Consider the following 25,860-nt stretch of genomic DNA (forward strand, 5'->3'; position numbering starts at 1 on the left):
TTATTAAACCACTAGGTAAAGTCAATACATAAGTTCCTACGACTAAAGCATCAACCTTTGCTCCATTGCCAACTCGTAGGTCAACTTCACCTTTTGCCAAATCTCTACTCCTTTTTAGCCCCTGCACATTGGTACAAATGTGAGAACCGCATCCAGTATCTGATACCCATGATGCAGAAGTAGATAAATTAATTTCAATAAAAAAATACCTGAAGTTGAAGTCTCTACTCCATTCTTCTTATCTTCCAAGTACTTTGGGCGGTTTCTCTTCCAGTGTCCGGTCTTACCGCAATGGAAGCAGGTACCTTCTTTTGCTATGCCTCCACTAGGCTTCAAAGCAGCAGCAGTGGGTTTGGGTTTGGCAACTTCCTTGCCTTTCCCTTTATCACCATGCTTAGTGGGTCTTTTGTTTTGTCTCTTTCCATTTCCGATCATCAGATTGGACTTCCCTTTTGACTTCAGATTCTGCTCAGCAATTCTTAACATGGCTAGCAGTTCAGGAAGAGATTTGTCCATATCATTCATATTGAAATTTAGGACAAATTGACTGAATCTATCTGGCAACGATTGTAAGATCAAATTAGTCGCAAGTTCCTTTCTGAGGGGAAAACCCAACCTCTCAAGGTTCTCCATATACCCAACATCTTGAGCACATGGGAACCTATAGGGGCTCCCTTGGCTAACTTTCCTTGAAAAAGGGCTTTTGAAACTTCAAATCTTTCATGCCTTTCCTTCTCTTGATAGAGCATCTTCAGGTGTTCGATCATATCGAACGTTGCCATGTTCTCATGTTGCTTTTGCAACTCTAAGTTCATGGTAGCTAGCATGAGGCAAACAGTTTCGTTGGAATCCTCGACATGCTTCTTATAAGCATCTCTTTCTGCCTTAGGTGCAGAACTAGGAGGTTCCTCTTCAGGAGAGGTTTCTCCATGACATACAGCTTTCTGTCATGTTTGAGGGTAATCCTCAGATTTCGGTGCCAATCCAGAAAATTTGTCCCAGACAATTTTTCCTTGTCAAGAATTGATCGCAAAATGTTGTTAGAGGTGTTTGTTGTCATGGTAATCTACATGAAAATAGTGAAAATATAAGTATCAATAACATATTTAATTAGGCCTTTAATTAAATATGCTCCCACTATTTTACTCAAAACAAATGACCCTCACCATTTGATTCGGAAAATCCCGTTGGAAGATTTTCTAGTGGATCGAGATCCATATTTCACTTTGTTTTAAGTCTGCGTAGGTGGATTACACAAAACTAGGTTATTTAGGTAGGAACTCCTTCGAATTGTATCTAATACAACTCTCGAATATTTTAGTTGGGTGAATAACTCCTTATTCCAATCCATCACATGGATCATTTCCAACTCTTGCTTCTAAACATATATAATCTTATTATAATTTGTTTAGTTAAGTTTGACCCATTGTTTTAGCAATTGGATATTACAATTATCCCATCGCACCTTAATAATATAGAACATGCACCTCGCGTAGGCGAAACCTACATTATCCGATACTAGTCTTGATGAGTGCTAAAACTTGGAAAGCATAAACTTAATATTTAATTTGAGGGAATTTGCAATTATTCTGATCTCACCGGCTTATTTATCATATAAATCGCCTCTCACATGCATCAACATACATACATAATGAAACAGTTATGGCCCCTAGCGCAATTGTTTCTCCCACGCCAATGAGAGAACATAACCTAACCTAATAACGATCTAAGCTTCTCCAAGCAAGATCTTCAAGGTTGTCCTCCTTTGATATTGAATTCTTCTCTTTCTTCATAACATTACATTACATAAAAGAAACTAGTTTTACATACGAGGGAGTGAGATGAGAAAAGAAGTTACATTATGAGATTAAAAGAGAGGCACGACACGCAGGTCGTATTTTAAAAACCCAAAACAAAATAAAGGAAAACTAAGGCCATAACCGATCACCACAAGACAATAATAATAAACAAATTATTATTATTATTATTAATTTTAATTCTTTTAATTAATTAAAACCAAATTAAATTTCGGCGACCGATCACACTTGATACTTTAAAGCACAATTCTTGCGCAGTCACAACCCTAATCGCATAACTCTTTGACAACACAACCCTTGTGTCGTCATTAACCCTAATGCACCAATTTCAGACTTTCAAACACATCTCAATTGTTGTCGGATTAAGAAGCAAATGACCATTGATCGCTCAAAGGAAAACAACCATTAAGTGTTTGAATGAATGAAACAGAAACAGTATATCATATATACCGTATTTTGCATCAGGGTTACTTATATCATATATATATATAACTTGATAGATCTCAATTTAATTACTCGTTTATTCTTCGATTCATTTTGTCTTTTAATCGTATTAATACAGAAAATACAGAAAATAAACAGCTATCAGATGCATGGTTTCGTAAGTGGCTCTGATACCACTGAAGGAGAAGGGCGATCCAAAACGCAGCGGAATTTAAAATTTCTCCTTTACTGATCCTTACGAATAGGCATGATCAGTGATAGAATCATTACCTCTTGTGGCGATTGTAACCTTTGATTCAGTTCTACGGAGCGATCACGAACGTTGAACGATGACAACGCCTCTACTCAGTCCACACGAACGGATTCCTTTAATCTTAGTGCTAGCTATTACGAATGAAGGCTTTGAGTGAGAGAAAGAGAGAGAAATGAAATTGCAACTGCACTAATGCTTCTGCACAAGGGTTTTATTTATAGAACCATTTGTGTGGGCTATAAGCTAAAAAGCCCACTTAAGTGTATGTGGCCCATATTTTATAATATGCCAAAATCACTTAAGCGCGTGGTACCTTACCATATTTCGTATTCTACTTAAGTACATTGTACCTTACGATGTTCTACAATTCACTTAAGTGCACCGTACCTTATGATGTTCCTTAGTTACTCTATCTCTCATCAATTTGTCCTTTGTGTGTGACCCTGTAGGTTTTCGCGGCATTGGCAAGTATATTAAATCACACATTTAACATAATAAACAGTGAGCGGTATCTAGCAACACATCACTGCTACCCAAGACACGAAAATGTCATGTGATTTGACAAATCCTTCTGTGATAATACTTATGTGTATAATTACCCTTTTGCCCTTATGTCTATATTAAACACAAGGCATAGACCGTGTCATCCTTGTCCAGTTCAATATTGGGCCCATAGACATTTATCCTGTTACACAGGATGGGCAAATTCCATCTAGGTCACTCATGTCCCTTAGCATGCTTCGTGGAGTACCCATCAACTGTCTTTATGGTCATCCAGTTACGGACAACGTTTGATCAGCAATAAGGCACTCGACTTTACATCTAGGGTCCATAGTGGTTTCAGGTCGAAGGGTGGTATACACCATTATCACCATGAGAATAACTTATGACACTTTGCATAACATTCTATATAGTATTCTCGTAGCGGGTCAATCCAGTATAAATATTACTCTTAATATTCATACCTATGTTTAAGACTTGATAACTCCTTATCCATGATCCATGAGATGTGATCATCAGTCTATAAACATAATAGTCTTCATGCTTTAATGTTATCCCACTTCACAATAAAGCTCGACTGCGGATACTTTAAGAATAGTGTCCTTATGTTTAATGTGATCTCATGATTAAGTCATACTCGATACATTAAACAGACTAGCTATTCTCGTGGGTCTTAGTTCGCCTGATTTGAGTTTTTCACAAATCGAAAGGGGCATTAAACTAACACTAGCTCCTAAGTGACAAAGGGTTTTGTCTATGACAAATTTTCTGATTACACAAGGTATGAAAAAACTACCTGGGTCTTTTAACTTAGGGGGCATGTTGTTTTGAATGAGGGCGATACACTTTGTAGTAAGCATTATTGTCTCATTATCCTCAAGTTTCTTCTTATTGGATAGGATCTCTTTAAGAAATTTGACATAGGAAGGCATTTGTGTAATAGCTTCTGTAAAAGGGTATTGTAATATTAACCTATTTCAGAAGCTCTACAAATTTCTTAAATTGACATTCGGTTTTGGATTTAGCTAGTCTTTGAGGATAAGGAATGAGTGGCTTATATGGTGGTGGAGGCACGTATAGTTTCTCATTCACGACTGTCTCTTTCATTTTATTATCTCGTCCATTGTCATTTGGTTCATTGTTTGTTACCTTTTCGGTTTCCTTTTCATTTTTTTGAGACATTGGCGTATTTTGAATTTTTGGATCCATTGGCCCATCTAATTATGTCCCACTTCATAGTGTGATGGCATTAGCATGGCCTTTCGGGTTAGATTATAGTTGGCCAGGAAATATCCCAGTTGGGGATACTTTTCTTGCTTGTTGTTAGGTAACTTGAGAAATTTGGGTTTCTAGCATTTTATTATGAGTAACCATAGAGTCAACCTTACTTGCCAATTGCTTAATCAGCTCATTCGTGTGAACGCTCTGGTTTGTAAACTCTTTGTTCTATTGGCTTTGGGTTGCAATAAATCTCTCTATCATTAGTTCAATGTTTGATGTTTTAGGTGCTTAAGGAGTAGCGGAGGCTCCTTTTTGATAACCTGAAGGAACAATAGGTGTTGGGTTTGGAGCAAACAACGCGTTGTTGTTCTTATAGGAGAAATTTAGATGGTTTCTCCAGCCAGGGTTATAAGTATTGGAGTATGGGTTCCCTTGGGCATAGCTTACTTGGTTGGATGGAATTCCATCCAATAGGTGGCATTTGGGAGTGCTGTGTCTAGGGGTTCCACATAACTCGCAATTAGATGTTGTAGTAGCTATGGTAGCTGCTGGAGTTACGATCAAACTCTCGATCTTCTTAATGAAGGTGTCCACTTTAGCATTGAAATGTTCTATGTCATTTACTTCGTATATTTTGCACTTTATCAGTGGTTTCTCTGCAAAAATTCGCTCACATCCCCATTGATATTGGTTTTGCGCCATATTTTCTATGAGTTGATAGACGTCTTCGTAGGGTTTATCAATTAGAGCACCACTAGCTACAGCATCTAAGGTTAGTTTGGTATTGTACAAGAGACCATTGTAGAAATTATGGATAATCAGTCATGGATCAAGTCCATGATGTGGGCAGAGCCTTAACATATCCTTGTATCTCTCTCATGTTTCAAAAATAGATTTATTATCTTTTTGCCTAAACTCGTTGATTTGGCTTCTTAGCATAGCCGTTTTGTTAGGTGGGAAGTATTGTGCTAAAAAAACTTTCTTCAATTCATTCTATGTAGTTATATAATTAGATGGTAGAGATTGGAGCCAAGCTCTGGATCTATCTCTCAAAGAAAAGGGAAAGAGACGTAATCCTATAGCTCCGGGATCAACACCATTAGCTTTCAACATGTCTGCGTACTGCACAAACACTGATAAATGAAGGTTCAGGTCTTCTGTAGGATTACCAGAGAACTAGTTTTGTTGCATAGCTTGCAACAGTGAAGGTTTTAACTCGAAATTATTTGCCTCGATGCCAAGAGGTGCAATGCTCGAGTGTGGCTCTTCTTCAAATGGAGCAACGTAGTCCTTGAGAGGACAATTTTGATTTGCAGTCATATCAAGAGTTGGGATATTGTATTCTAAATGAAATTCTCTACCTCAATGTCTTAGAATAAAATGCTGGATTTCATTTATTGGTTGTATTAGCTAGTCCCCCGAGGAACGAGTGTTTGGCATACAACCGACGAATAAAAGGGAAAAATAGTTGCCTTAGTCTATAGTGCGCAACAACGGAGTTACGATATTGTCTAAATTGGTCCCCAACAATGGCGCCAAAAACTTGATGGCGACTTAGTGAGTCTATAGAAATATCTAACTGCAAGTGCACAATCGTATCGCGTAGTTTTAAAAGATATCGAATCCACATGGACCAATAATCAAACTTATCGCTATCTATTGGTGTTATGTAAATCTAAGGCTTATGAAAATTTGATTTAGGGGAAATTAAAACTAAAATTAGAATAAAGTTTAGAAAATATATCAGAAAGGAGAGACCTTAATATGGATCCCGGTGTACCTCAGGGACTCAATAATTTGTCGGCGTGTGTTAATGTATTAAATCACTTTTCAGTAAACAAATATTAATTTAAAAACCTTTAGCTTACACTCTCGTGTTGTTGACTCTAGCTATACTTCTAGACCATATGTTTTCTCTCGCTAACTCATTTGAATCAGTAAATACTTTTTGAAAACCAATAAGTTCTAATTAATCCTAAAGCATTCTTGCTGTGTTTAGGATTAATGTCCAATTTTTACTACCCGGTTTAAGCCTCACACTCTCGTGGTATTGACTCGAAAGCTGAATGTTTTCACTCTCGTTCATAACTTTTCAGAATTAAAATTAAAAATCAAAACCTAAAAAAAAATTATAAAAAGGTTTACGCCAACTTATTACCGAGTTCCTTCGGAACGATGGTCCTCACATACCGGAATCAAAGCAATTTAGCCATACATAATATTAAACATAAACATGTATTTCATGGTAATGGAAATTAACAACAATATTACACGTAAACAAATTTCAAACAAATAAAGTTAAATCAAAGCAATTATATAAAGAACCTGAAAAATTGGAATTAACGCGGAAATAACTTCGAGTACATAGAACGGAACAGGAAATAACTTCTATTGTCGGCACGATTACTTTGATCCAAGCTTACAACAAAAAATCCTAAGAGTTATGGTGTGATTGTCCCCCAATGTGAGAGCTCTATCACTTTTGAATGTATTTTCAGCTTAAAACTAAGAATAAAACTTATGCGTACAAACTTGGATTCAAAATCTCATGAAAACTACCAATATATAGTCATATGCTACTGGGAAACTCCCATAAGTCGTGTGGAAATCGTGGAGAAAAAGTAGGGAAGTTGGTGGAGACTGGGCATGTTGGTTTCCTTTTTTTTTTTTCTTCTGAACTACGCGTTCATGGTGAACACCACGAGGTCCATGGCGATCGCCATGGCCTTAAAAAGTCGATTACATGGCTGGTGAGGTGCGTGGCGAACACCATGAGGCGGTGGCGAACGCCATGCACCAGAAAATGATGATTTATACGTTTTTTCTTCATTTCTTGCTCTTTTTCCGATTTTTATCGTACATATTCTCTTCTTCGATAAATACATGAAATAATTAAATAATATCGGCATAATACTACAAAGACAAATGGAAATGACACTAAATTGCATGCGAATCGAGTCGAAATATATATGAATTTTCACGTTATCACTTATATGTTGGATCTTCCCTCCTCTTCACGTGTTCATTCGGTGGTCCACGTTTCACTCTTGAAACCATATTTTGGTACACAACTGCATGAGGATTTTCGTCCTCTTCCAAGTCACAAAAAATTATACTTTGAAGCAGACTTATCAAAGGTCAATCAAACTAAGGAGTATAAGAAAGAGGAAGAAAACGTTATAAGGTTTACATCATTCAAAACAAATGGGCCAGTTTGTGGTGGTTCTGCTCCAAAGCAAGAGAAAGAGACAGTTCTTGATTTAACTTCCAAAATAAATAAAATTATTGATGGTGTTAAAGTGGGTAACAAATAATTTAAGGGAGAGAAAAACACTAACATCAATGTTAGTTCTCAAGAAAAAATGGACTTTACATCCCTACAAGTACACGTACACCAACTGGATTCAACAAAAAGCACGTGGCTTCACGTGATATTGGGGCCCACGTGGAGACTGACTATACTTTTTCCCTCTCAAACACGTTTATGTTCCTCACATGGCTCAAGGTTGTCAAGTCAACAGTTCCCCCACTTCTCACTTGGCTCGAGGCGTCACCTGTCCCCATTCGGGCCCACCATCCTCATCCTTATCTTCTCCCCTCCAATCCTCACCACCCATTCAAATTTCCCCTTTTTCCCAAACAAGCCAACCGGTTTTCAACGTTTCCCAACCCTAACCCTTTTGCGGCTGCGTCCCTACCTGCGACGTGTGTTTCCCCACCTAACTCCCTTCAAGCCTTTTGTCCTTTTTAACTCGACCCAATAACACGCAATTTTGCCTCAAACCTTTTTCTACCTCATGGTCTCTCATCTATGAATCTTGAGGACAAGGTTCTCATTGACCCAATGAGTATTATTAAGAAGAGGCACATTAAATAGAAAAAACAATTAGTTTTATTTAAAGATTTTTATTATTAAAATGGGAATATCTTTAATATTTCTCTAATTTATTATTTTTATGTTATTGTTAGTTTAGTGGGCCATGGCCCAATCATTATCTAAATCACAACTATATATTGGATGCTCTATTGTGATTTGGAAGTAATGAAAAATCTAAAAAATTATTTCTTATGTTAATTTCATGATATGCAACTTGTATCTAAATTATAACCTTAGTGTCATCTAACATTCTCTTAAATACTCAAATGAGACACCAATAGGTCCTCTCATACATCAATATTATAAACATAATCATGAGTTTTCATAAGTAAAGAACAACTAATTGATCACCATGGTCTAGAAAATTTATAATTTCACCATTGAATTTTCCAAACTCATGTACATGGCTTAAATAACAAATTGTGATTCTAAAACAATTTTAACAATAACAATTTTTAACAATAAAAAATCAAAGATGCTTGTTAAGGTATCACTTTAATTAATAAAAAATTAAATAAAAACAACACATTTTCATTTCCTTTTTAACACCATTGAATTTTCCGAACTCATGTCCATCAATTATTTTCTCAAAATTTTGTAAATTCTTGTTAATGTATCACTTTAATTAATAAGAAAATTAAATAAAAAATAACACATTTTCATTTCCTTTTTATCAGCAACATGGACTTCAGTACTATGGGCTCTATGAGGCTAATTACTAGATGTACTGTGAGCAGTCCAACAGTGTTGTAAAATACGACAATTTGAGTTTTCTATGTACTTTTTAGATGTACAGTAGTTCTTACAATACGTACATCCCACGTGTTATGACAGAGATGATTCAGTATCTGGTTTTTGTGGGCGCAGAATTAAGAGTTGAAATGAGAATTTTGTGCATAAAATGTAAAGCATTATAATGGATTCTTCGGTGGCCCTTTTTTTAAATTAAAATCCTAAAATATTTCAAATTAAAAAAAATTATTTAATTATTTTTTTTAACAAGCTCGATCATTCATTGGTCGAGAATATGAAGCTAAATTCTAAAAGAGAAAGTTCAGTCTTTCAATGACCGAGGAGTCAAAGGTATTAAATAAATAAAACAAAATAAAAAATATTAATGTCTCATTCATTCATTGGCCGATGTCCCACGTTTAAAAAAACTTAGTATATTATCCACCATTCAATGGTCGAGTCCCTTCATCAAATGAGATAGTTTAGAATTTTATTTTCAAAATGGAGTAGTTAAGGAATTTTTTTTCAAAAGTAGGACAAGGGAATAAAAAAGTCTTAAAATATGTGTTTGATATGCAATGATATGAAAATTGACTTTAAGTTAATTAATTTTGTAAGATTAATTTTCATTAAAAGTAAATTTAAAGTTTTATTAATTTAGTTTGGACGCATCCAAATAAAAATGAATTAAATAATAAACTTCGATATAAATTTACAAAACTTTGCTTCAAGGTAGAATCAATTCTTGAAAAATAATCAACAATATTTTGGATGAAACAAATACATCAAAATCAAATCTACACCTCCAAATTATTTTTAACATTTTCAAAATAGTAATCGAACATTAACTAAGTAATTTAAGAAACAAATATGTTATTTAGACATTTTACTGGGATAAACATTTTACCGGGATAATTTTACTAAGTTTTAGAAGGGATAGTCCATGAATTAGAAGCAATTCAAGCTAACTACGTTGATGTCAGGCGAGTACCCGAATGATATGATAGGTCGCTCGTTTGGGCTTGAGCTGGGAAATCATTCGAAGTAGGGTTGATCGCTTGAAGTTGGCTTGGGTCGTCCAAGTCAGGTTCAATTGCCCGCTCACGTAATGAAATGGATGATGATGGGTCCTAGCAATAATTGTCTAAAGAAAGCAATCAATGGAGGAAAATGGCCTCCTAGTGATTCAAGGAAGAACAAGTCCTCTCTTTGCCACATTTTTTTAGGAGGGAGCTTGGGAAACCACCATATGACTCTTTAATACATGTCCAAGAGTGTTTCCTAAAAATAATTCATCATTGGAAGGGATAGGGGATCTCCAATCTCTTATAAGAAAACCAAATACAAAGCTTATCGCAACCCTAATTGAGCTAGCCTTAAACATAACCAAATGCTCTAAACCATTAGACAACCCTGTACAATTGGCGCCCATTGTAGAGCTCCGGTAAAGATGACTTGAGCCATACTCATTCTCATTCACCAACCACATAATTAGCCTTCTTCGACATGATAGAGGAATGATGCACTGTAACGCCCACCAACGCAGATGCGGTTGTCAACAGTATAGTAGAAGGGTTCGCTGGACGCTGGGAGTCCAGCTTTTCCAGTCAAAAGTATATCTGATAGATTTGGACGAAGCGTGTCGTACTCGTCAGTCCATAGGCAGATTCAAAAAAGCAGCAAGAGCCAGAAATCACATTTTCCAATAAAGATGTTGACGATATCCTCCCTCATAAAAATGAACCCATGGTCATCATAGTTCAATACAACAATTGGGACTTAAAAAGGATATTGATTGACCGTAGAAGTTCATTAGACACCCTATTTTAGGACGCTTTTGAAAGACTCTGACTTGATCTAGAAGACATCTGGACATTCCAAGACTCCATAGTCGGGCTCTCTGGAGAGAACATACATGTAGAGGGCCACATAAACCTCGACACAACATCCAGGTTAAACGAGAACGCGGAGATAATCAAGATCGTATACCTAGTATTAGACGCTTTATCACCTTTCAACATCATCGTGGGTTGGGCTACCCTTAATCAACTTGGAGGGCCATCTTATTCGCACTACATGTAAGCACGAATGACCTGATACATAAAAATTGGTTGGAGTGCTCCAATGGGACCAAGAGACCTCTCACTAATGTTATAAAGTAGCCTTAAAAGGTTGGAGTGTCATTTAAATTGAAAAAGGTTGTTTTGACATCAAAATCTCTCGAACTTCTCTACCTAGACTTGTTTGGCCCTTCGTGGACAAGAAGTTTATGAGGAAATTATTACGCGTTTGTGATTTTTTATGACTACTCTAAATTCACTTGAAAGTTATTTTCAACTCATAAGGATGACACTTTTAAGGCTTTAGTTGATTTTGCTACGCTTGTCCAAAATATTTTTAGTTTGAAAATCATCACACTCTGTAGTGATCATGGTGGTGAATTTGTAAACCATCAATTTCAAAACTTTTGTACTGAAAATGGGATTGCTCATAACATTTAATTTCCAAGAACTCCGCAACAAAATGGTGTGTTGGGCATAAAAATTGTGTTTTAGAAGAATTAGTAGAACCAAGATAAGTGAAACGAGCCTACCTAAGTACTTTTGGGCGGATGTAATTAATATTGTCTGCCATGTCTTAAACAGAATGGTCATTCGACCTATCCTAGAGAAGACACCTTATGAGTTACTTAAAGGTATAAAACCAAATATTACTTATTTTTCACATTTTTGGTTGCAAATGTTTCATTTTAAATAACAGAAAGAACAATATTGGTAAATTCGATTCTAAGTCTGATGAAGTGATATTCTTAGGGTACTCATCCACGAGTAGAGCTTATAAGGTTTACAATCATAGAACTGCTTCAACAAAAGAATCTATATATGTTGCATTTGATGAGTCCTCACCCCAAAAGACGAGGACATGTATTTGTTCTGATGTTTCAGGTGTGATAATGGAGAAGTTAATCAACAACAAAATTTCCAAAGAGGATCCACCTCCTTCATCAAAGGATGAGGACATTAATTAAGATAAAGAGGAAAGTTTACATGAGGATGACAAACAAGAGACCTCTAACCATCTGCCTCAAGATTGGACAATTGCAAAAGGTCATTGTTAAATCAAACTTTTAGAGACGTTAAAAAGAGGTGTAAGCACTATATCACAGGTCAATAATTTCTATAAGTACCTAAATCTATATTTGATGTTTTACTTTACGGGGGATGGTTACTTACTATGCTAGAAGAACTTATCCAATTTAAATGTAACGGTGTTTGGGACCTTGTTTTGCGTCCATTTGATAAAAATGTCATTGACACTAGATAGGTATTTAAGAACAATATGGATGAAAATGACATAATTATTAGAAATAAAGAAATATTAGTTGCAAAATAATATAGTCAAGCTGAAGGAATAAACTATGAGGAGACTTATGCTCTTGTAGCCCATCTAGAAGCTATTAGACTCCTTTTGGCGTTGCTTGCTGTTTGGATTATAAGCTTTACCAAATGGATGTTAAATAAGTTTTTCTTAACAATCATATAAATGAAGAGATGTATGTCTCATAAACCCCGAGTTTTGAGAATCATGATAATCGTAACCATGTTTTTAAATTGAAAATAGCATTATATAGTCTCAAACAAGCTCAAAGAGCTTGGTATGAGTGTTTGAGTGGATTTTTAATCAAACAAGGATTCAATCATGGTTAAGTGAACACCACTTTGTTTATAAGACGCAAAGCAAATCATATTCTTTTAGTTCAAATATATGTAGATGATATTATTTTTGGTTCTACTAACAAATCTCTTTGTCGAGAGTTTGCAAGTTTGATGTAGGGAGAATTTGAGATTTCTCTTATGGGAGAGTTTACATATTTCTTAGGATTGCAAATCAAGCAAGCTGAAGAAGGAACTTTCATAAGTCCAACGAAATACTGCTATAGCTTCTCATTAAGTTCGATATGAAAGATTCTAATAGTATTTCAACACCCATGACATCAAATGTGTTAATTGAGAAAGATGATAAAGGAATGGACTTCAACATTACCAAGTATAAGATAAGATGGTAAGATGGATCTTTGCATCATTATGAAGGAAGGGCTCCAACTTGGATATAAAATCTACAAGTATGCCACTAACTCCTTCATATGGAAAAGAATCAACATCAATTTCAATCATTACTATGGGGTAGAAGATTTATATCTCAACTAAAACGATTATTCATGTCTATTCTCTTTTCTCTTTTGATAAAGGGTTTAAAAATGAAAAACTCAAGTGGAAAAAGTTTTGAATGAGATTTGTCTTTTTTAGTCTTATAGAAAGAGTTTGATATGCTTAAAGTTTTTTTGAAGCATTTATGAAGAAAGAAAGTTTGAAAATTCAATGACCTAAAGTCAAGGTTTTTTTTATGAAAGAAGTTCAAGTTTGTAGCTTCCTTTACCCACCTTTTTCCCTTTAGCCCCTTCTAAAAATTAGGGTATGAAAAATACGAACACGATGGAGTTCTTCTCAAATATTCAGATAGTTCATCGCTCAATAAATCGCCGGGATCAAGGGTTGATTTCCATACATAAAGATGCTGAGCAGATTGGTGAAGCTGGAAGATTAAGAAGCGTGTATCGAGTAAAGATTATGCATAAGAGCTTGGCATTGCACTGTATACAAGTCAATATCCATATAGGAGATTTACTTTTCTCAACATTATTGTGAATTAGTGATTATATGAACTCTTGCAATATTTGTCAAAATAAAAAGGAACATGACAAGTTCCAATGGGAAAGAGTTAAAGAGTGGAGTAGGCAAAGTGAGGACGAACGTCGAACCATGATATATCCTGATGTACTCTCCCTCTCTCTCTCTCTCTCCCTCCCTCTCTCTCTCTCTCTCTGTTATTCAATTAGTAGTGATTTATTACTTAAGGTTAGGTTTTGTTAGAATTGGTTTCTAATCGAGCTTTAGTGGTGATTAAATCCTGAGGAAACTGTTGAGGTTAGAATTCATTGATATTGAATTACTATATAAACATACCTCATGAATTATACAACTGAATCAATTGATTATATTTTGTGTATCATCATAAAACTATATTTGGTATTTGTGAATTGGTTAAGTGTTAACATGAACAAGTTTCAACAAAATTATAATCTTCATATTTTCGCTTTAAACTTTATGCGCATATTTTTGAAAAAACTCTGATAATCCATTTTGGAAAATCGGTCAAATTTTAGAATTATTTTTAAAGGGTGTATCAGCCCCCATCTAGGCCGTTTCATTACTCCATATTCTCACCCAACACATATGCTAAAATTGTAAAATAAATATTGGTTGTTAGAGGTAGAAGGAACCCATATGATACGGTAAGATCAATTTCATTTGGTTGAAGATGAGTTGAAAATATTGACACTTTGAATTAGCATTGTGAAGAAGATAAGTGCCTTAATATATGATATTATATTTTTTTCTCCAAATCTATTCATCTATCATGATGTATCTTTCCCTATATAACCATGCTTTCAATTTTCTTCTTTTTGATAATTTCAAAAGGGGGAGAAGAGGCATGGTATTTTGTGTTCATTTTATTTTTTGATACCAAATATTGAATTGAAAAAGAAAGGGGGGATATACAAGATAGAGGGAGTATAGAATATCAAACAAAAACTTTCCATTAATATATTTTTTCATGATAAAAAATGGGGAGATTGTGAAGAAGATGTCTCCTATCTAATGTGGTTTCAATGAAGACAAAGATTATCAATAAAGAAAAACATTAAGAAATAGATGATCAAGTATTGATTAATGACGAAGAAAATAAATAGAAGAATAAGAATTTTGGTCATGACTAAGGAATGATTACAATTCATAATATATCTCTTAAGAAGCTCACGAAAATCATATCAATATTTATCTATAGAAGCCATGAATATCATGCATGGAAACCTTTAAAATTAAGCCATCAAAATTTGAGTCCTGTAATTTTTAAATAAGGTAATCGGCTACCTAATTTATGTAATCGGTTACATGAGCTTTTTGTTTGAAAAAATTGAATGTCGGCCGCACTTTTTAAATCAGGTAATTAGTTACTTGATTTAAGTAACCAGTTACTAGTTCATTCTGTTTCATATTTCTTGAACGTTGGGACAAATTTTAAATCAAAAAACCGGTTACATGATTTAAGCAATTGGTTCCCACTAGAAAATTTTCTTTTCATCAACCAACTTCTTTCCAAACCATGACAAGGACTTATGGAACAATTTCAAACATGTGCATACATTAATAAAGGTTCCTAATGTTATATATAAAGGTATATACATCATAAAATCAAATAACTTCTTTCACATACTATTTTTCTTACAATTGAAACAATTTTTTAAAAGTGTTCATATCATTTCAAGTTATGGAACCATATGCATAATTTTCACATCTCTAAAAAGGTTTCATTAAACATTTTATGAGAACCTATCACTTTGAATTGTAATACAAGAGAAAGGGAAGAACAAATATCAACTTGGAATTCAAATCGAGAACAAATCTTATTCATCTATAGAATGTGTATTGTTTTTTAACCATAGTGTTTGGCGATTGTTGAAAATAGTTCTTAGATTCTGGGAGTTTCAAATTCCACCATAAGGTTGGGGTTTGTTGTTTTTAAAAGAAAGTGTTGTTCTTTATTTTTGTTTATGTATTAAAAGGTTGTAAAGAAGTCTTGATGTGAGTCTTGTACAAGGATATAATTATAGTGGAAAATCCTTCAAGGTGTGAAGGGACCAGAAATACCCTACGTTATAAGGGGAACAATTATAATTTCTTAGTGTCGTTTATTTTTTCAGCACTTTAATTTTATTCATTTTATTATCTTAAAAACATAACATATTCATAACTTTTGGAAAAAATATCAAGTTAAGAATTGTTGCACAAAAACGAGAAAAATCGGGAAACCTTAATTCACCCCCTTCTTAGGTTGCATCTCATACTTACAAGTCAGGAGATATAACACGCGCTTAAACCCCTTCAAGTTCTCTTTCAACATTCATATGGGTAAATTCTTGGGATTTGTGCTAACCAGGAGAGGGATAAAGGTGAACCTAAATAAGTGTCAATCTATCTTAAATACGAGAAGCCTTTCAAGCATTAATAAGGTTGAACAACTAATATGGTGCTTTGCCTCCCTAGTCCATTATTTTCTTGTGCAAATTACAAGGCATTCCATTTCTTTTCCACTTTGAAAAAGAATGATAAATTTGAATAGAAGAGGGAATACGATGAAGAGTTCACTAATTTGAAGGTCTTTTGTCGATGCCGACTATATTAACATGTCCAATGTTTAGCTCACCCTTTATATGTATTTTTCAGTCATTAGTCAGGAGATGAGCTCTGTGCTCGTCCAAAAGAAGAACAAAATTAATCAATCTGTCTATTTTGTGAGAAAGGTGTCCAAAGGCACCAAAGCCAGGTACCAAAAGATTAAGATGTTAGTCTTAGTGGTCGCGATAGCTGCAAATAAACTCATATCATACTTCTAAGAGAATTGTGTAATGGTAAAAAGCAATTATCTTATTCTCCAAGCTTTGAAGAAGTTGAACCTCACAGAAAGGATTATGTCTTGGTAACTGGAGTTGTTTGTGTACGATATTCAATATATACCCAGAGGGAACATCAAGTTGCAAGTGTTAGCCGACTTCCTAGAGGAGCTTCGTTCATCAGCTAGTGAGAAGGCTCCCCACATATGGGGTTTATCGATGGATGACATTTCAAACTTGGAAGGAAGATGCGTTAGAATAGTGATAGATGGACCAGGCAACCTTTTGTTAGAGCAGTCCTTGTAGCCCTCATCGCATGGGTATTTCCATAGAAATTGCCATGTCAATCCTTAAGGCCATGAGCGAATCACAATTGATGGTGAATTAGGTCGCAAAGGAGTATCTGGTGAAAGAGGTCTAGTTGATCAACTATCTAATAAAGATAGTTGAATTATTTGAATGTTTAAACACTTTTAAGATAACATATGTGCCCAAGAAACAAAACTCCAAAGTTGATCTCCTCCCTAAACTCACCATCACCAAGAAATCTGGACATAATTGGATCGTTATACAAGAAACTATAGCCTCCCCTAGTTTTAAAATAGAAGAAACAAATAATATTCCACCCCACAAGTTAAATGACACCCATAATACACTACACAATGTTATACAAACTCCCATTAGACAAGATGGAGGAAAAGAAGGTCTGAAAACACGTAGCGAAATACATCATGATGTATGGGAAACTCTATAATATGGGAAAGGCCTCTCTCATGCTAAGATTTCTAGGGAGAGAAAAATCACCTTGACCCTCGTAGAGGTCCACCAAGGAACGTGCGACACTCATATTGGTGTGTGCACTCTTGCTCATAAACTGCTCATGGAGGATTATTATTGGTCGACTCTAACAAAGGATAATGAAGAATTTGTCAAAATATGTGACAAGTGCTAAAACATTATAACCTACATCATGTGCTAGTCGAAATTCTTCACTTTGTCCCGTTATCGTGAGCATTTTACCAATGGGGCAAGGACATACTAGGTCCTTTACAATTGGAGCCTGACCAACTAAAGTTCCTAATCGTCAGAGTAAACTACTTCCCGAAATGGATATATGCATATATAGCATTTGTCGCTTCTATTAGCAGTGGATCAAATGCTAGTGTGGCTTACTAAGAGTCATCATCTTAGACAGTGGCACACAATTCACTAGCTTAGTTATGGGAAATTTCTACCCAGACCTGATGATATAAATGAAGTTCATCTCATTTTTTCACCCCCGGGAAAATAGGTAGGCTAAGTTGGTGAAGACGGAGATATTAGGTTGAATAAAGAAAAATTTGGACGATGTCAAACGGATGTGGTCCGAACAATGGGATGAAATATTGTGGTCATATCACACTACTCCTCTTTAAAAAAGAAATTTCGTTCACAATAGTATATGACGCAAATGCCATACTGTCGATCAAAATTGGCACGCCTACGTGGTTTCGCGCTCAGTTCAATGAAGAGAAAAATGATAGGGGACTTAGATCTGCAGCTAACCTGATCGACAAAACCCATGACATCGCCGACACTAGAGAGATTTCCGCCAAACAGAGGGCCTCTAGAAGGTAAAATTCCAAAGTGGTCCCAAATAGGAGTGTATGAGGGCGACCTCGTGCTAAAGTAGTTGATCGTACAAGGTCGCTTGAAGAAACTACATTCTAACTAGGATGGCCCATATGGCGTTTGTCAAAAATTATCTCACTTCGCTTACAAACTCGAAGATATAGATGGAAGACCCATCCTTAAGACGTGGATCTCAGCTAACCTAAGATATTCTTATAATTAGTTATTTACAATTTCTTTTTTAATAAGATGCGAGACCTTTGACCCGTGAATGTTTAACCTTTCTTTAAAATATCTTACTTTAAATATAAGAAACATTATGATATCTTTCCATAAAAATGAGGATCCTTAAAGGGGACGCCCATCTTAAAATCTGATGAAGGATGATATTAACAATATTTATATTGAAATTTCCATGAAGTATTCTTATCGCCTTCATAGATAGTATTTATGTTGAAACTTCAATAAAATATTCTTGCCATCCTTAAATGCAATCACACTCACACCTACACACATACAAAATCTTTTCAATACATAAAATCTATCAGTGACCTTGTAATTAATTAAAAAAACTACTAATCAAATAATTGATAGTGTTTTTTTTATTATCACTTCACCTTCTAAAATATTTTGATCGATTAAAATATACGTTAATTGATTATATAATTTAATTTGAATTATAGATGATTTTTTTGTTTAAACTTTTTTTATATATAAGAGATATTTTCATTTCATTTAAAGAGATGCACGAATGAATTTAAAGAGAAGCACGAAGGAATTCTCATACATCAATATCATATAATTAGGATTTCTCATAGTAAAAATGAACTAATTTATCACCATGATCTAGAAAATTTATAATTTCATTATTGAATTTTCCAAACTTATGTAGATGGCTTAAATAAAAAATTGTAATTTTAAAACAAATTTTAATATATAAAATATCAAAGATAAGAATTTTATTTTATAACTTTAAAGTACCGAATTTATTTATTTTGCCAAAATATTTTAAAATGCTTGTTAATGTATCACTTTATTAATAAAAACAATTAAATAAATAAAAAACGCCTTCCTTTTTATTAGCAACATCAACAGAATCCAACAAAGCTGTAAAATAGAAAATTTGAGTTTTCATGCAGATGTACAATACGTACATCCCACGTGGTTTTTGACAGAGATGACTCTGTTATGATTTCTGTGGGCGCAGAATTAAAAGTTGAAATCAGAGTTTTGTGCGTAAAATATAAACCATTATAATGGTGGCTTTGATACGTGGTGATATGAAAATTAATTTAACTGAATCTTAACTTCAATGTAGAAATCTGTTTTTGCAAAAAATAATCAATTCAATATATCAAATAGGTCAAATTCTATTTTGTATATTTAAATTTTTTTTGTAAATTCTTTAAAATAAAAAAAAAATCAAACATACATTAAATAGTTTAACAAATAATTTTTTTATTTAACTATTAATGCTATATAACTGATAGTTAATAAAACTAAATCATAAATTATAATTTATAATTGACTATACCTATAAATTTTTTGACGTGTAAATGTTAAAAGAATTAGTTTTATCTGTCGTTAATTTTGATGTAGCTTGATAACCTAAAAAATAGTCATAAATTAATCTAATTTTTTTTAATTATATATATATATATATATATATATATATATATATATATAATATATATATATATATATATATATATATATATATATATATATATATATATATATATATATATATATATATATATATATATATATATATATGGAAGAGTTACATGTTAAATAAATATTTTTGAAAAGCAATTGTTCAATTAAAAAATATTATTATATAAATTACTTTTATAAAATTTGAGACTAATATATAATTATTTCATATGTCATCAATTTTGCAAAGAAAGTAATTATAGATTATTCTCAAATTTTATAAATATTAATATCTTTGAATTTAACTGTTGATTTTTTTAAATTTTTTTATCTGATATTATCTTATTGAGTAAATGTAGCTTTTGGTGTAATTCTTCTCCCGAACTTATGTTTGATATTGCAAAGAAAAATAATAAACACAAATAATCAACACGTGATATTTATCCACAAAACTGAGAGGGAAAATATCAAGAATAAAAACAAAAAATCTCATGGATGATTGCTATAAAAATAGTTAATATATGAGACAACTAACTGTACGTAAGAAGAGGAAGAAGAGCTCCATATTTGGATGCAATGGATTGGTAAACGTAAGTAGATAAAAGTGTAAACTACGACCAAGCTAAAGTGTAATTTAGGATTACAAACATAAAACCAAGTTTCAAAAAGTAAGAAACATGAAGGATGGTGAATTTGTTTTCTGTACCTTGAAAATTAAACTCGAATATAATATCCTGAAAAGTCAAAATATGTTGAAAGATTAGAATCAACAAATAAAGAAAATAAAGAAGATACTAAAAGAAATAGAGAAGAAAATATATATATATATATATATATATATATATATATATATATATATATATATATATATATATATATATATATATATATATATATATATATATATATATATATATATATATATATATATATATATATATATATATATATATATATATATATATATATATATATATATATATATATATATATAAAGAAAAAAATGTTGTATATGAATCACTTAGATATTCCTTTGATTTATATATATCCGTGGGATTAATTTGGAAAAACAGTCGGGATATCCAAGAACAAATTATTTTTGTTGAAAACATTCCTCTAATGAATTCTTTGGAATCTTTTATAGTAAATAGAATATACATAATAATAACCAATCAAATATTGCAAAGCCCCGGTATCTATTATCGGTCAGAAATGGACCATAACGGAATTTGAGTCTATAGTGGCACAATAATATCAGATTGGGGAGGAAGATTAGAGTTAGAAATTGATAGAAAAGCAAGAATATGGGCTCGTGTAAGTAGGAAACAAAAAATTCTATTCTAGTTCTATCATCAGCTATGGGTTCAAATTTAAGCGAAATTTTTTATAACGTTTGTTACCCTGAAATTTTCTTGTCTTTCCTCAATGAAAAGGAGGGGGAAAAATAGGGTCAAAAGAAAATTCCATTTTGGAGTTTTATCGACAATTTGTTTGTGTAGGCGGAGATCCCATATTTCCTGAATCTTTATGTACAGAATTACAAACAATTTTTTTTCAACAAAGATGTGAATTAGGAGGAATTGGTCGCCGAAATATGAATCAATGGCTAAATATTGATATACCTGAGAATAATACATTTTTGTTACCGCGAGATATATTGGCAGCTACGGATCATTTGATTGGAATAAAATTTGGAATTGGTACACTTGACGATATGAATCATTCGAAAAATAAGTGTATTCGTTTCGTAGGAGATCTCTTACAAGATCAATTTGGATTGGCTCTCGTTCGTTTAGAACATATAATTAGAGGAACTATATGTGAAGCAATTAGATCTAAATTGAGACCGACTCCTCATAATTTAGTGACTTCAACGCCATTAACAACCACTTATGAATCTTTTTTTGGATTACATCCATTATCTCAAGTTTTAGATCTAACCAATCCATTGACCCAAATAGTTCATGGAAGGAAATTGAGTTCTTTGGGTCCTAGAGGATTGACGGGGAAAACTGCTAGTTTTCGGATGCAGGATATCCATCCTAGTCACTATGGACGCATTTGTCCTATTGACACCTCCGAAGGAATCAATGTCGGACTTATTGGATCCTTGGCAATTCATGGAAGGATTGGTCGTTGGGGGTCTATAGAAAGTCCGTTTTATGAAATTTGTGAGAGATAAAAAAGAATACGAATGCTTTATTTATCACCAAGTAGAGATGAATACTATATGGTAGCGACAAGAAATTTTTTAGCACTGAATCGAGGTATTCAGGAGGAGCAGATTGTTCCAGCTCGATACCATCAAGAATTTCTGACTATTGCATGGGAATAGGTTCATCTTCGAAGTATTTTTCCCTTCCAATATTTTTCTATTGGAGCTTCCCTCATTCCTTTTATCGAGCATAATAATGCGAATAGAGATTTAATGAGTTCTAATATGCAACGTCAAGCCGTTCCTCTTTCTCGGTTCGAAAAGTGATTTGTTGGAACTAGATTGGAACGCCAAGTGGCCTTAGATTAGGGAGTTCCCACTATAGCCGAACAAGAGGGAAAGATCGTTTATAATGATAGTGATAAGATTCTTTTATTTGGAAGTGGGAATGCTCTAAGTATTCCATTAATTATATATCAACGTTCCAACAAAAATACTTGCAGGAATAAAAAATCCTAGGTTCAGAAAGGTAAATGCATACAAAAAGGGACAAATTTTAGGAGATGGTGTTGCTACAGTTGGTGGTGAACTCGCTTTGGGAAAAACGTATTAGTAGCTTATATGCCATGGGAAGGTTACAATTCTGAAGATGATGTACCCATTAGTGAGCGTATGGTGTAGGAAGATATTTATACTTATTTTCACATACGGAAATATGAAACTCAGACTCATGTGATAGCCATGGTCCTGAAAGAATCACTAATCAAATTCCACATCGAGAAGCCCATTTACTTCGAAATTTAGACAAAAATAGAATTTAAATTTTGGGATCTTGGGTAGAAACGAGTGATATTTTAGTGGGTAAATTAACGCCTCAAATGGCAAAAAAAAATCCTCATATGCCCCAGAAGATAGATTATTACGAGCTATACTTGGGATTCAGGTATCCACCTCAAAGGAAACTTGTCTAAAACTACCTATAGGTGGTAGGGGCCGAGTTATTGATGTGAGATGGATCCACAAAAAAGCAGGTTCTAGCTATAATCCAGAAATGATTCATATATATATATTTTACAGAAATGTGAAATCAAAGTAGTTGATAAAGTGGTCGGGAGACATGGAAATAAAGGTATCGTTTCAAAGATTTTGTCTAGACATGATATGCCTTATTTGCATGATGGAATATCCGTTGATATAGTCTTCAATCCATTAGGGGTCCCTTCTTGAATGAATGTAGGACAAATATTGGAATGTTCACTCGGATTAGCCGGGAGTATGCTAAATAGACATTATCGAATAACACCTTTTGATGAGAGATATGAACAAGAGGCTTCCAGAAAACTTGTGTTTTCTGAATTATATGAGGCTAGTAAACAAACATCGAATCCATGGATATTTGAACCCGAGTATCTGGGAGAGAGAAGAATATTTGATGGAAGAACACGGTTAAACAACGAGTCACATTCACGTACGATCGATGCTACTATTGGTATGTTTAGGTCGATGAAAGAAAACAAAATTGATTAGTTGCTCTACTATAGAACTGATTAGTTGCTCTACTATAATAGAGAGTATATGGAGGACTTATTTTTGTTTTTCTTAGAAAAAGAATCAAATTTAGAAATATTCATGGTAACCAGTCGTGTAGATGAAATTAGTCAAATTATCCGTAAACGTATTGAGCAATATAATACTAAAGTAAAAATTGTAAATACATGTATCGTACTTCAAGTAGGCGATGGCATTGCTCATATTTATGGTCTTGATGAGGTAATGACAGGTGAATTAGTAGAATTTAAAGAGGGCGCCATAGGCATTGCTTTGAATTTGGAATCAAAAAATGTTGGTGTTGTATTAATGGGTGATGGTTTGATGATACAAGAGGGAAGTTTCATAAAAGCAACAGGAAGAATTGCTCAGTTACCAGTAAGTGAGGGTTATTTGGGTCGTGTTGTAAATGCCCTAGCTAAACCTATTGACGATCGAGGAGAAATTTCAACTTCGGAATCTCGGTTAATTGAATCTCCCGCTCCCGGTATTATTTCCAGACGTTCCGTGTATGTGCCTCTTCAAATGGGACTTATTGCTATTGATTATATGATCCCTATAGGGCGTGGCCAGCGAGAATCGATTATTGGAGATAGACAAATAGGTAAAACAACAGTAGCTACAAATACGATTCTCAATCAACAGAGACAAAATATAGTATGTGTTTATGTAGCTATTGGTCAAAAAACATCTTATGTGGCTCAAGTAGTAACTACTTTACAAGAAAGAGGGGCAATGGAATACACTATTATAGTGGCAGAAACAGCAAATTCCCTAGCTACATTACAATACCTCATGCCTTATACAGGAGCAATTCTGACTGAATATTTTATGTACTGTGAACATCACACTTTAATTATTTATGATGATCCGTTCAAACACGCACAGGCTTATCGCCAAATTTATCTTCTATTACGAAGACCACCAGGTCGCGAAGCTTATTCTAGAAATGTTTTTTATTTACATTCGCGTCTTTTGGAAAGAGCCGCTAAATTAAGTTCTCAGTTAGGTGAAGGAAGTATGACTGCTTTACCAATAGTTGAGACCCAATCCAGAGATGTTTCAGCTTATATTCCTACTAATTTCATTTCCATTACAGATAGTCAAATATTCTTATCTGCCGATTTATTCAATGCTAGGATCAAACCTGCAATTAATATGGGTATTTTCATTTCCAGAGTTGGATCAACGACTTAAATAAAAGCCGTGAAACAAGTAGCTGGTAAATTAAAATAGGAATTAACAGAATTCTCATAATTAGAAGCTTTTTCACAATTCTCTTCCAATATCGATAAAGCTACGCAAAATCAATTGGAAAGAGGTCAATGATTGCGCGAGTTGCTTAAACAATCTGAATCAACTCCTACTATTGTGGAAGAACAGATAATAACTATTTATACTGGAACGAATAGTTATCTTGATTCATTAGAAATTGCACAGGTAAGTAAATTTCTCGTTGAGTTACATGTTTATTTAAAAACGAAGAAACCTAAATTCAAGAAATCATATCTTCTACCAAGACCTTCATTGGAGAAGCAGAAGCCATTTTGAAGGAAGTTATTCATGAATAGATGCAACTCTTTTGACTTCAGGAACAAGTAAAAAAAAATTAATTCCAAATTTCATACCTTTATAATTTAGATAATTAGTCTGTTTCAATATTTAAAATTTAAAAAAGAATAATAAAGATAAGAAATTTACAATATAGTTTTAGAAATATACGAATTCAAGTAATACATATGCAATCAATTCAATATGTAATAAATTTGCGTCCAATAGGATTTGAACCTATACCAAAGTTTTAGAAGACCTCTGTCCTATCCATTAGACAATGAACGTTTTTCTTTTTTTCTTTCCCTTTTCACGAAAATTTCAAGGGAAAGAAAAAAAAGGAATTCTGTAAAATACTCTATCTATCCAAATATTGAAATAAGAATTATTTTAAATATAATAAGACTAAATAATTCAAATTGAATATTAATAACTAAATTAAGAAATTTACTAAAAAATAGAATATATATATATATATATATATATATATATATATATATATATATATATATATATATATATATATATAGAGAGAGAGAGAGAGAGAGAGAGAGAGAGAGAGAGAGAGAGAGATTGAATATAAGCGGGCAGCAGGAATCGAACCAGCATCATTAGCTTGGAAGGCTAAGGGTTATAGTCGACGTTTATGAATGAACATCTCTAATTCAAAATCGAACGTGAAACTTTTGTTTCATTCAGCTCCTTTACAGAATAATTTAAGATATAGATGGAATACATTAAAAAAATGACCCATAACATATATGTTAGTCTTTCAGTATGAATACAATTAATGTTTCTTTTTAGATGATCCCTGTAGAAAACGAGGATTTGAACAATCTCTTTTTTTCTAGTTACTTCGTTCTCTATTTCTATTTGATAGAATCTTTAGGAAAAGAGTAAAATTTCTGTCGAGCTAAAAAAATATGTTGATGTTTCTAGTAAACTAAAAAAAATCGTTTAATAGCTATTTTACTTCACTCT

At 33.4% G+C, this 25,860-nt stretch overlaps 1 non-coding gene and 2 pseudogenes across 1 annotated transcript; all 3 read left to right on the forward strand.

The window, feature by feature from the left end:
* The first annotated feature begins 5,068 nt into the window (after window positions 1–5,068).
* Window positions 5,069–5,175, forward strand: LOC127133021 (small nucleolar RNA R71). Its single transcript, XR_007807021.1, has one exon. It is a non-coding gene; the product is annotated as a small nucleolar RNA R71 (small nucleolar RNA).
* Window positions 5,176–20,627: 15,452 nt separating this feature from the next.
* On the forward strand, window positions 20,628–22,113 carry LOC127131783 (DNA-directed RNA polymerase subunit beta-like; annotated as a pseudogene).
* Window positions 22,114–23,391: 1,278 nt separating this feature from the next.
* On the forward strand, window positions 23,392–24,941 carry LOC127128312 (ATP synthase subunit alpha, chloroplastic-like; annotated as a pseudogene).
* The last annotated feature ends 919 nt before the right edge of the window (window positions 24,942–25,860 follow it).

This window comes from Lathyrus oleraceus, chromosome 3, assembly GCF_024323335.1.
Source record: "Lathyrus oleraceus cultivar Zhongwan6 chromosome 3, CAAS_Psat_ZW6_1.0, whole genome shotgun sequence".
NCBI lineage: Eukaryota > Viridiplantae > Streptophyta > Magnoliopsida > Fabales > Fabaceae > Lathyrus > Lathyrus oleraceus.